Raw genomic sequence first — 13,135 nt, 5'->3', positions numbered from 1 at the left:
CTTTATATCCTTTGGAACCAAAAGGATAACCCAGGAAAAGACATATCTTGGCACGAGATGCAAACTTTGACTGATGTTGAATTGAAGTGAAAGCATAACATAAAAATAAAAAACTCTAAGATGAGAGTAATTTGGCAAGGAATGATAGAGAAGTTCATTGGGAGAATGAATTTTGTTTATGAGGTATGCAGTTGTTAGAATACAACCACTCAAAAAAATCAAAAGAAGATTAAATTGAAATTGAAGGGCTCGAGCCACATTGAGAAGATGTTGGTGTTTCCATTTTACTACTGAGTTTTGTTGAGTTTCAACACAACTTGTTTGATGAATTATAACCTACAAGACAAATTCTTGGCCATTGTCAGTTACGATGGATTTGATTCTAATATTAAATTGGGTCTACATCAGCCAATAGAAAGAGGATAACAAAGTCTTAACTTCAAACTTGTGCTTTATTAGGTAGATCTATGTACAATGAGTGCAATCATCAACTATTGTTAACAAATAATGAAATCCATTGTAAGTACTAATTCAAAATGGACCCCAAATGTCATAATGGATGACGGTAAAAGGATATGAAGAAACATCAGAATCATCTAAATCATCTTCAATTGTGCTAGGTCTTGTATAAAGAAAAAATCATATAGAAATATGAAAAACAATTCTGAGATTTTGTTAAGATTCTTACAAAAAGAAGGTTAAAATTGAAGGAAGATACACACAAAACATCTGTTAGAACAAGAGAATCCAAAATATAAATGGTACCAGCATGGGTGTAATAAATCACTCCTGAATGTAACAAGGAAAAGCAGAATACTAGAAACTATGGATTGTGATGGAAATAAGACTCATAAGATTCATATGTTTGTACACAGGGTATTCGAGGTACCCAATCCTCCAGGAAGAACAATAAGGACATGCAGATTTTTCCAAAATGAATCCCATCTCTCTCTTGACCTCTTTTTACAATTCGCTCAACACCCACAGCGTAACAAACTCAACAAAAAAGTACAAAGGATAAAATGTCTGAAGAAACAACATAAGAAAATGACAGGCAACGTAAACTACAAAACTTAGCACAATACGCACAACTTTGACCCCAAGACAAACAACTTCGATAACATAAACGCATCATCTTATTCCTTCTTCCCAAAAGGAATCGTCTCCCTTCAAGCTTCAAATGACACCGTTTTGAGATGCATCTTCTACTACACTTCAGCACTTCGATAGATTCACTTCAACCCTTGCACCAAACTCGAACCAGTTAGGGTTCCTGACATTTTTTCTCTCTTAGAGCACCTTGCCCACAAGGTCGGGGTAGAGTCGACGCATCTTCCACAGAATTTCACAACTATTATATTTCTCTATCGTTCCAACCCCTTTAATCAATACCTTAGTCCTGCATTTGTTTCCCTTGCACCTCACCCTTCGATCCACCACAGCTTCCAGTTTTGGAAGGATTTCCCCACTCGAATCCACGAGAGGCAGAGTAGCTAGGGGTTGAATTTGTGTTTCTACGTTATTCTTGAGACAAGAAACATGGAAGGTAAGATGGATTTTTGCTGTGGACGGCAGAGCCAGCTGGTACGCCACTGCACCAATACGTCGGGTCACTTGGAAATGACCATAAAAGCAAGGGGATATCTTCAGATTGTGTCAAGTGGGCAGGAGTTTTTGCCTGTAAGCTACAACTGTAATTAAGAGCCCCCCCCCCCCCAAGCCGCTGCGACTCCCTCTCCCCTGTTTCCCTGCTTCCCTTCTCACTTCTCTCTCTGTCACACACACACACACACACACACACACACACACTCTCTCTCTCTCTCATCTCCGTCGTAATCCATCCTTCCATTATACGCTTACGCCATCGTCGTCCTTCTGCATCTCTGTCGCCGAAGGTAAGTCAGCTTGAGCCTTGAGTCTGAAGCTTTATTTTATTTATTTATTATTTTTTTTTTTTGAGTTATGGAGATTGGAGAAAAGTTGGGATTAAATGGAGGAGTTGGAGGATGAAATTGTGTCTTTGTGAATTGTGTACTGTGAAGATTTGATTGTGCATGTGTTTTGAATCTTTGATATTGTGATTTTGTGTTTCGAATCTTTGAAACCCCTAAATTAATTTATTCAAACCCTAAACTAATATAAGGTTCCAATCCTTTAAGGTTTAGGATTGGACCATATTCCTAAAGAACAATATATATTATAAAATAAGACATGAATTAATTTATTTCCTCAATTTGTTATCATGAAAAAATATTATTAAAATGTTGAGAAGTATATAAATATGTGAAACAAGGAAGATAGAGAGCATGTTCTTTGAATATGTAATGGCTTGTTGTGAGACTGATCCAAAAACTTTGTTCATTCCATCTTCTCAGTATTTAGAAACAATCTGGACCTATTTTGACTCATTTTTTAAAGAAATAAATTAAATCACCAACAATAGTAATTTATAATTATTTACTATTTTTCTTAATTACCACCTTGTGCATCGTTTAATTCCTAGAAATTAAGAAACTAAAGGTAAAATATGCATGTAATTGAATTTCCATTGCATTTTGAAATAGGAGAAAATATAGATGTTATTTCGAAATTCAAATATTTCCGCTGTTGATTTTTATACATTGCATTTTTTGGATTTGTGATGTTGCTGTGAATTTATGGTGTTTATGTGAATACTTGATAAGGGCTTACTACTTGTATGAAATTTACTAAAATTGTAGATTTTTTAACTTTTTTAATAGGTTACTACTTTTATGAAATTTTCTAAAATTTTGTTCTAAAAAGTTTTTACAACTGATCATACATGTGCATTGAATTGATCATACATTGCATTGAATTTCTGTTTTTTTTTTTTTTTTAAATGTGAATCATTGGTGTTTATCTTTTCATTTCAAAATTTTTGCTTGTTTTGGAGAATGTCTACTCCGTCATATTTTAGTAATAGCTCTCCTCCCCCTGGATCTGATAATTGTTGATTTTATTTTATTATTTTGATTTATTTTATTTATATTCATTTCATCAGTATTAATTTCAAATTTAATTGTTCTAATAATATATGAGATGATGTCTACCTTCGCTGTAGTATGACTTCACCATATTAGACCCTGACCCACCATTGTCATTTGTCATAGGTTTATACAATTTGTATTGTCTTTTAATTATTTTTTGGATTTATATAATTTATGGTATCTAATTGTTTTTATAATCTTCCTGTCATATGCACAGCTCAAGCCTTAATCCTAATCCCACGCCCAAGGACCAAAATTCAAATGATATATTCTCATTGTCTCATTTTGATTTCCATCTCATCTTGGTTAGTCAGATTTTAGTTTGTTATTTTTTATTTCTAATGGTTCTTTATAATTTTAATTTTTGTTTCTTTTTTATAATTCTAATTTATCCTCCTATTAAATTGTTAATGTTTCAGATTTTATAATCTCACGACTCACATCAGGTAGCACTAAATTCTAATTACATATTTCCACCCTTGGCCACCCACCCTAAATGTCAAACAACTCACTTAGTAGTTACTAGTTAGTTCAGTTGTATTTAGTGATTCGGTTATTTGTAATATTGATACAATGTCCCTTTTATGTTTGTAATTATGTAATTATTTTCTCTTAATTTATATTATTGTAATTGGTTAGTTATTATTATTAATTTATTAGGTAGGAGTAGTACTTTATAGTTCATTTTCAATTAATTTGTATATTATTTTTATTATTGTAAATTCATTTTTGTTTGTTATTTATTTATAGTTAATTTATGGGCCCATTTGCCCATCTGGGCCGTTTTTTTTTTTTTTTTTTGGAGGGTGTGGTGGGGGCCGCACTCCAATACCTGGACGGGGTACCCCGCCCCCCACACCAGGGGCAGTTGTTGCCCGGCCCATGCGGGGCGGGGGGGGGGGAGGGGGCTACTCTGCGAGTAGCACCCCTAGTTGACCATTGTAGAGAAAACAGTTCCTTTGACAAAAATGGGATCTCTGTCTAAGACAATGCTCTTCGACAGGCCATGTAACTTCAAGACTGAGTTTAGAAATGCCTGTGCAACAGCGGGTGATGTAAAGGGATGAGCTAAGGGTATAAAATGTCCATATTTTGTAAAAATGTCCACCACTACAAAAATAGTACTATACCCTTGAGATATGGGTAGACCCTCTATAAAATTCATAGAGATGTCCACCCAAGCTTGCTGGGGAATGGGGAGAGGTTGGAAGAGTCCAACAGGGGGTGTGGTTTCAAGCTTGCACACCTCACATTCTTTCACTATGTTTTTAATATCTCCTTCATCCCAACCCAATAGAAATCATGTTTGGCCATTTGATAGGATTTTAGATACTCTGACTGTCCTACTAGAGGATCAACATGTATATAGTGTAGAATTCTCCTCTTAGATAAAGAATCCGAGTTTCAACAATCATCCATTTTTTAAGCAACAGTCCCATGCTGGAGTTGATATCCACCTTCATAGCTTAGTCCCTGATATAGCTTTGAAACTATAGTTGGCAGTTCAATTGACCGACCATAAGTGCCCTTTAACCACGCAGGATTAGGAAAATAAATCATAGACAATAAACCATTAGATTTATCCCCCATTTCATGTTTTCTTGAAAGAGCATCCACCACTACATTCTCCTTCCCATTTTTATATATTGAATTACAAAATCATAATCCAGTAATTTTGTTATCCATTTCTATTGTACAACAGTACCAACCCTTTGCTCTAGCAAAAATCTTACGGTTTGTTGATTTGTTTTAATAACAAATGATCGTCTTAAAGGGTAAGGAGCCACCTTTGGATAGCTCCCACTAAAGCCAATAGCTACTTCTCGTAGATAGATAGTAACAGTGTCCTTCATTTCAATAACTTGCTCATATATGTTATAGGTTGGCTCGATTGCATTAAAACTGCCCGTACCCTTCTTCCACTTGCATCACACACTATTGTGAATGACTGTGAAAAATCTGATAATTTTAGGATAGGGGATTGTGTCACTACCCTTTTTAATTCTTCACAAGCCTTTGTAGCCCTTTCATTCCATTCAAATGCATTTTTCTTCAATAAATCCTTTAGGGGTGCTGCAATTAGCCTATAATTTTGAATAAACTTCCTATAGCCCAAGAACCCTCTATATGCTTTGGTATTCATAGGAATTGGTCACTCAAGCATATATTAGATTTTGGCTGGGTCGACCTTGACCCCATCAGCAGTGATGATATGACCTAAATAGTCAATCTCCTTCATACCAAATTTGCATTTATTGACCTTAGCATACAGTTTATGTTACTGTAGAATTCCAACACCTTTCTCAAATTTGATACATGTTCTAGTATTATCTTACTGTAGACTAAGATATCATAAAAAAATACGAGTACAAACTTTCTTAGAAAAAGTCTGAAGACCTCATTCATCAACCCTTAAAATGTTGGAGGTGCATTAGTAAGACTGAAGGGCATGACAAGGAATTCATAATGCCCTTTGTGCGTTCAAAACACTATTTTTTCCACATTATTAGGTACCACCCTTATTTGGTTGTAACTGGACCTTAAGTCCAATTTAGAAAATACTTTAGACCCATAAAGTTCATCCAATAGCTCATCTATGACGGGTATGGAGAATTTGTCTTTGACCGTTCCATATTTAAAAGCTTGATAGTCCACAAATAACCTCCGACTCCCGTCTGCCTTCCTCACTAATAAAATTGGGGATGAAAAGGGGCTTGAACTAGGCCTGATCACACTAGATTGCATCGACTCAAAAACTATCTTTTCAATCTCAGTTTTCTGATAATAAGGATAACGATAGGGCCTAGTAAAGATTGGTTGGGTTCCCTCCTTGAGTACTTTCTTATGGTCATGAGAGCGTGATGGAAGTAGATTGTGAGGTAAGATAGTATTTGAAGAGAAAACAAAATGATGAGAAGGAAGTGTAAAAGGTTGTGAATGAGAACTACTTGAAATATTCAATTGGGAGCTAACATTAGCAACTTGAAGATTAGTAGGTGAAGAATTGGAACCAGTTTGGGAATTCAAGAATGATAAGATCTATTGGCATTGTTGTTGTAGTAAAGGCAACTGAGTCAATATATCCCAAGGAGAATCAATAGGAGATGTCAAAGTAGAGACTTAATTGGAAGTAGATGATTTGCCTATAGACTTGAAGTCGAATGGATAACCATGGAGCTTATAACACTTGTCAACAGTTTCACTAGTAAGTCCACAATGAGAGCAAACGAGTTTCTTTCACATAGGAGGTTTATTGTAAAGAGATCTTGAAGTTTATGTTTTCTTGTTAAGAAAAGTAGTAGTTTGAATGACATGAGAATTAGCATAGGCAGGTTTAAGTTGTTATTCTTCTTGTTGGACTAAAGAAAGAACTTTCATCGTAGGGGGTAAAAGATTTAGGAGTAAAATCTGTTCGCAAGCACGAGAAACTTCATAGGAATGTCAACATTCCTGGTACTAGAGTAGAACTCAAACAACACCACAAGAACAAGCAAGAAGACTACAATTAAGCAATTCATCCCAAATAGCTTTTAACTTAATATAGTAAAGATTGACTTAAAGATCATTATAAGATAAAGAAGAAAATTCTTTTTCTAATTGATAAATCTTTGGGCCATTACCTTGTGAGAAACGATCTTGAAACTCTTGCCTGATTTCCTTAGCCTTGTATATTATGCTTGAAGCAATGTCCTTAGAGACAATTAATAATTCAAGAAAGAATTAAAGTATTACAACATAACCAAGCAATGTAAGAAGGATTAGTATCCATCAGTTGTGGAACCGTAGTATCGACAAATCCAATTTTATTCTTAACAACGAGTGCCATCTCCATAGATCAGTTCTGGGCTGTGTGATAATTATCACCTACTTATAAGGAATGAAAGCACCAAATCAAATGATCAACAATCAATTGCACATGATTTCAGCAAACATATCCCCCCTAAGCTGCAACATGTTAACTGATATGCTATTCTTGGAAAGTCTAGGTTGTTAGCTGTATAGTCAATGTATATTCTCCTTTATTGTAGCCAATGTATATTCTCCTTTATTGTAGCATTCTTTCAATTCTTTCCATTTGTATAGTTTCCTTAGTTGAAACAACTTGGAATGATTCTATATATGTAAATGATAAGCACCCTTTCTATCTAAACTCGTGAGATAGTATTTTCTCAAAACATCTTCATGTAGAAATGGTATAGTTTTCATTTCTAGCATTTGTGTAGTTCTCACACTTGCCACTGATAAACACTAGGAACTTCATCAATTAGATGTTAAGAATTCTTTCCTACATGGCTTTCTCAATACTCATGTTTATATACACCAACCACCAAGCTATGTAGATCAAGATCATCCTCTGTATTTGTGCAAATTAAATTGTGCCTTGTATGGCCTCAAACAGGCTCCTTGAGCCTGGTTTGACAAGCTCAGTGATTTCCTTCTATAGCTTGGTTTTTACTCAAGCTCAGCAAATCCAAGCTTATTTATCTCTCACTCAAAACATGGGGTACTAATTCTTCTACTCTATGTAGATGATATGGTGGTGACTGGTGACAATCTACAAAGAATTCAGTGGCTAATTTCCAAGCTCAATACTCAATTCTCTATCAAAGATCTTTGTTTTCTTCATCATTTTTTGGAAATTGAAGTCCATAAACTTGGTTCAGATCTATTTTTATCTCAGCACAGGTATATTGTGGACTTACTGACTTGAGCAAATATGCATGAGTGCAAGCCCTTGTCTACTTATATGCCCTCAAAAGGCCAACAACCTTTTGCTTCTGATACACCGTTTCCTGATGTCACAACTTACAGAAGTCTTGTTGGTGGTTTGCAGTACTTAACCTTTACAAGACCAAATATCTCCTTCAGTGTCAACTATGTTTGCCAGTTCATGTAAGCACCAACAGTGGCTCATTTTCAGCTCGTTAAGAGAATCTTAAGATATTTGCAAGGCACTGCTACTCTTAGTCTCTTGGCCTATGTATTCTATCTAATAGCACACTTGATCTATATGGTTTTTTTTATGTTGATTGGGTTGGCTGCCCCATTACAAGAAGATCTACTTCAAGTTATTGCACATTTCTTGGAAGTAATTGCACCTCTTGAAGTACAAAGAAAGCAGCCTACAGTGGCTAGATCCAGTGTAGAATCTGAGTATAAGGCTATGGTTCTATTGCAACTGAGTTAAAATAGCTGTCAATCCTTATAAGAGATCTTGGAGTACCATTATTAGAAGCTCCATCTTTGCATTGTGATAATATGAGTGCATTGTATATGACTGTTAATCATGTTCTACATGCTTGAACTAAGCATATAGAACTTGATTACCATTATGTCAGAGAAAGAGTGGCACTCGGTTCCTTGGAGACTAAATATGTTACATCTCTTTATCAACTTGTAGATATATTTACTAAGCCATTATTCAAACCTCCATTCAAGGTGTTGAGAGATAAACTTGGCCTTTGTTACCTACCATGACTAGGGGTGTAATCAGTCCAGTTTTGGACAAAATTTAGGACTGAACTGGTATGTGTTAGTTTTGAATTTTCAAAAAACGATTCCGTACCGGTTACCCCCATAAACCGGTACTTTCGGTTTTACCGGTTTCAATCTAGTTTTCTGGTTTTAATATACTATATACTATATTATATAATATATAATAGTATATTATAGTATATAATACTATAATGATAATATATTGTAGTATATTATAATATATATTATAATTGTATTATAGTCTATAGTGATATAAGATTTTAAAATTTAATATTATATTAATTAGTAATTTATCATATAATACAAAACTATTTTACATATAATTATATATTCTCTATAAAAAGTATATACAATATAAAAAAGTATAATATATATATTAACCGGTCCGATTTGGTCCGATCCGGTTTTAGAAAAAGAAAAATCGAAACCTGACTGTTTGACCGGTTTTAAGAAAAATAAAACCTGTATCGAACTGAACCAAACTTGGTACCGGACAAAACCCACTGGTCCAGTCTGGTTTACCGGTTCAACAGTTTTTTTTTTTTTAAACTCCTAACCACAACCATGTTTGAGGGGGAATATAAGGAATGAAAGCACCAAATCAAATGATCAACAATCAACTGCTCATGATTTCAACAAACATATCCCCCCTAAGTTGCAACATGTTAACTGATATGCTACTCTTGGAAAGTCTAGGCTATTAGCTGTATAGTCAATGTATATTCTCATATATTGTAGCATTCTTTCAATTCTCTCCATTTGTATAGTTTCCTTAGTTAAAACAGCTTGTAATGATTCTATACATGTGAATGATAAGCACCCTCTCTATCTAAACTCATGAAAACATCTTAACTATTAAGGGCTGAGTAACAAGAATGTTACCTGGAGCACCACCATTCTGCAAGAGATAAGGGTTAATATATGGTACGTAGAATCATCAAGACCAGAAGAAGACGCCATTGAAGACCTTCGAGAATCTCCGAAAAAACTTCTGATACCATATTACAAATTGAAGTGGGAAAATGAAACTTTTATTTTCTGTATTGATAAAAAATTGTTCCAGACAATTACAAAGACTGTTTTTTATACATCAAGAAGGCTAACTAAAGGTTAAATAACCTATCCTGCTCATAGTTGAGTTCGTATAATGATGTGTGCAAAGTATGTAAACTACGTTATTAAACAAAATAGGAATTACAATCTTAATATATATGCAGAGTACGTAAAATGTACATATATAGTATAGCATTTTCAGAATATAAAGTTTACGTTATTAAGTAGTAATGTTAGGTAATAACTTTTAGATGTACAAAGTTCATGCAAACTCTTTATAAAAAGGTAGAGTCATTGAAATAAGGAAAAATTTAATTATAAGCGATTCTACGTACTAATACACGCATCCATTCAATATGATTGGTCAAAAAGTAGATTATATTGAAAACAATATTAATTTGAATTTAGAATATGAATGCAACAACATTAGTATGCATATTGGTATGCAAACTTGTTTGTACATAGCAAAACTCTTAAAATAAAATTATGTTTTTATATTGAGAAATTATATTTACAGTCATGTATTGCGCAAATGTTATGCACTTCTTATGAAAAAAAATATATAAAGTTCACATAAAAAAAATTAAATTTTTAATAATAGATCTCACTTAACTTCAAAAAGAGTACGCAACGTTTGTACAATCCATAACTGCATCTAACATTATTATTCACTGAAATAAGATTATGTTTGGTACATTTTTATTTTTCGGGAGGAGGACGTTCTATATTTTGGCCTCGAGAAATAATTATAATGTTAAATTTAGAGCACTCACAATAGATCCTTTAAAATACATTGGATCATGTAAAACTCCAAATATGAAAATTTTTGTCTAAAAACTAGACCCAATGGATCATGTAAAAATCCTCTATTTTACATCCATCTACAGTAAACCCGCTACATTTAGTAAGTATTGTTCATCATATAAACATTTTTTTATTAATTATATTTTATTTACTCACTCATTTCCTTTTACTTCGATTTTCACCAACTAGGCAAATTCTTTTCTACTTTCCATCATTTAAAACAGCTCTCTTTCAATTTCTTCCAAAAAAATATATTGGAAATATTCTTGATCTAATGTTTTCATATTTTGATTTTATTTTTAATTTTTATTTAGATTATATTTTTATTTTTATTTTGTGTGTACAAGACTAAATTAGATTACATTGTATATAAAAATATATTGCAAATATAAAAAAACATATGGATATTGCAAATTTATTGATAGTTAGAGGAACTATTTAAAAAGAATAAAAAATTATTGAAATGATATGAAGAAAAAAAAGAGTTAATGTATGATATATTGTAAAAGTCAGTATATAAAATAAATAAATAAATAAATAAAGTGAATTTTTGGTGATACATTTTAAATGATAGGATAAAGAAAAAAATATATAAGTTGATGTATGATATATTTTAAAGGTTAGTATGTAAAATAGAAAAAATCAGTTTTGATTATACATTTTAAAGGAGAGGATAAAATGAATACTCTAGAGATTTGAATGATGAGTTGAGATGAAAAGAGATGAGATGAGAGTTGAAAATTAAATCAAATATTCTTAAAATATAATTTTTTATTTTAAAATTTGAGAAAATTGAATTGTTTATTTTATTTGAACGTATAGAAAAGTTATAACGATTAAATGAGATGAGTTGAGATGATTAAGACCCCGTTTGGATTGAGAAGTGAGCTTAACTCATTTCATTTCATCATTATAACTTTCCTAAATTTCTACATAAAATATAATAAACAATTTAATTTTTTTAATTCTAAAAAAAAATAATATTACAAAATAATATTCTAATAATATCTTATTTAACTCGTCTAAAACCATCTTATCTCATTTCTCAATTCAAACACACCTAATTAGGGGGCACCTCTGCCCCGACCCCCTACCGCCCTGCCCCCGTGAGGTAGGGCGGATTACCCCATCTGCCACTGCGAGGTGCGGGGGGACCCCACCCCCATCTGGGGCTTCAAGCGGAGATGGGGGCCGGGGCGGGATGGGATGGGGTGGAACCCCGCCCCGCCCCGCTCTGCCTGTTAGTAATATATATATATATATATATTATATATAATACATATTATATAAAAAGAAAATGTCATTTTGTGCCTGGGTGTTTTTTTTATTACCCCTGCCCATAATCAAAATGACGCGTTATGATTATGGGTTAATACATAGTCAAAGAGCCCCCCAACCCCTGTTTCTCTTCTTCCTCACAATTTTTCTTCTCCTCTCTCTCTCCAATTCTTGGTTCTCTCCAATTCATCGTTTGCCTCACCAATCACCATCGTCATCTTGAGTCACCGTCGCAAATTTCCATCGTCGTCTCAGCCTCAACGTCAGGCAAATGTAAGTAAGGCTCAATAGCTCACTCCCGAATCTCTTCGTGAATCGCCCCATATTTATTATTTATTATTTGCGAATGGAGATTGGAGGATAGGATTAAAAGAGGATGAGATCAGGGCTATAATCGAGCCGAACTCGGCTCGACTCAAAATACTCGAGTTAGAGCCCGAGCTTGAGATTTTTTTTTTATTCTGTGTTCGAGCTCGACTCGATAAGCTTAACTCTTAACTCGAGCTCGTCCCACAAACGAGTTCGAGTCGAGCCGAGTTCGAGCTCGAATTGTTTATTTTTTGAATAAGATTTAATAATTAATAAATTAAGTAAATAAATAAAATAAAAAATCTAATATTGAATTTATACAACTAACAAGTAGAACCTTAATTGAATTATAAAATTTTAAATAATTAATATCCAACTGGTTGATATTTATCCAAAATAATAATATATTATATGCGTGCATATATTATTAATATATACACTTAATATGATAGGATATATCTATTTCATATATGGTTCCCACATATTAATATATGAAATTATTAAATTTTATCCACTAATTATTATACAAATTATAAAATATACATATGAAATATATTCACTATATAGACATAAGTAATAAAATTACATATTATATATTTAGTTATAAAAGTTGTATGCTTATATTATTAGCTAATACATATATATATATGTATATATACATAGGTGTATATATATTTATCAATATATGAATGAGTTTTAATCGAGTCGAGCTAACGAGTCGACTCGAGCATAAACGAACCTTAGCCGAGTTGAGTCGAATTTTATCGGGTATATGTCATTTACAAATCGAGCGGATATCTATTTTCACGAACAAGTTTTTTTTTTTCACGAGTCGAGTTCGATTCGAGTTTAACCGAGCGAGTACCGAACGGACTATCAAACATATTTGTTCATTTACAGTCCTAGATGAGATTGTGAATTGTAGATGATTTAATTGTGCATGTGATTTTGTGAATTGCTTGATTGTGCTCAATATGTTGTAAAATTGTGAATCACAGAATTGCTATTGAGATTGGAGGTAGGCCTGCAACCCATCCAACCCGCATTACTTTTTGACCCGACCCGACCCGACCGCATACTCAGATAAAAACAACCCGACCCGTGACATGCGGGTCGGGTCATTTGATATTCACCGACTCTGAGAAAACTTTCCCAATTCCTCAGTCTCTTTTTTTTTTTTTCGTAGA

The sequence above is a fragment of the Juglans regia genome, chromosome 3, assembly GCF_001411555.2.
Source record: "Juglans regia cultivar Chandler chromosome 3, Walnut 2.0, whole genome shotgun sequence".
NCBI lineage: Eukaryota > Viridiplantae > Streptophyta > Magnoliopsida > Fagales > Juglandaceae > Juglans > Juglans regia.
This window is presented reverse-complemented; position numbering follows the sequence as displayed.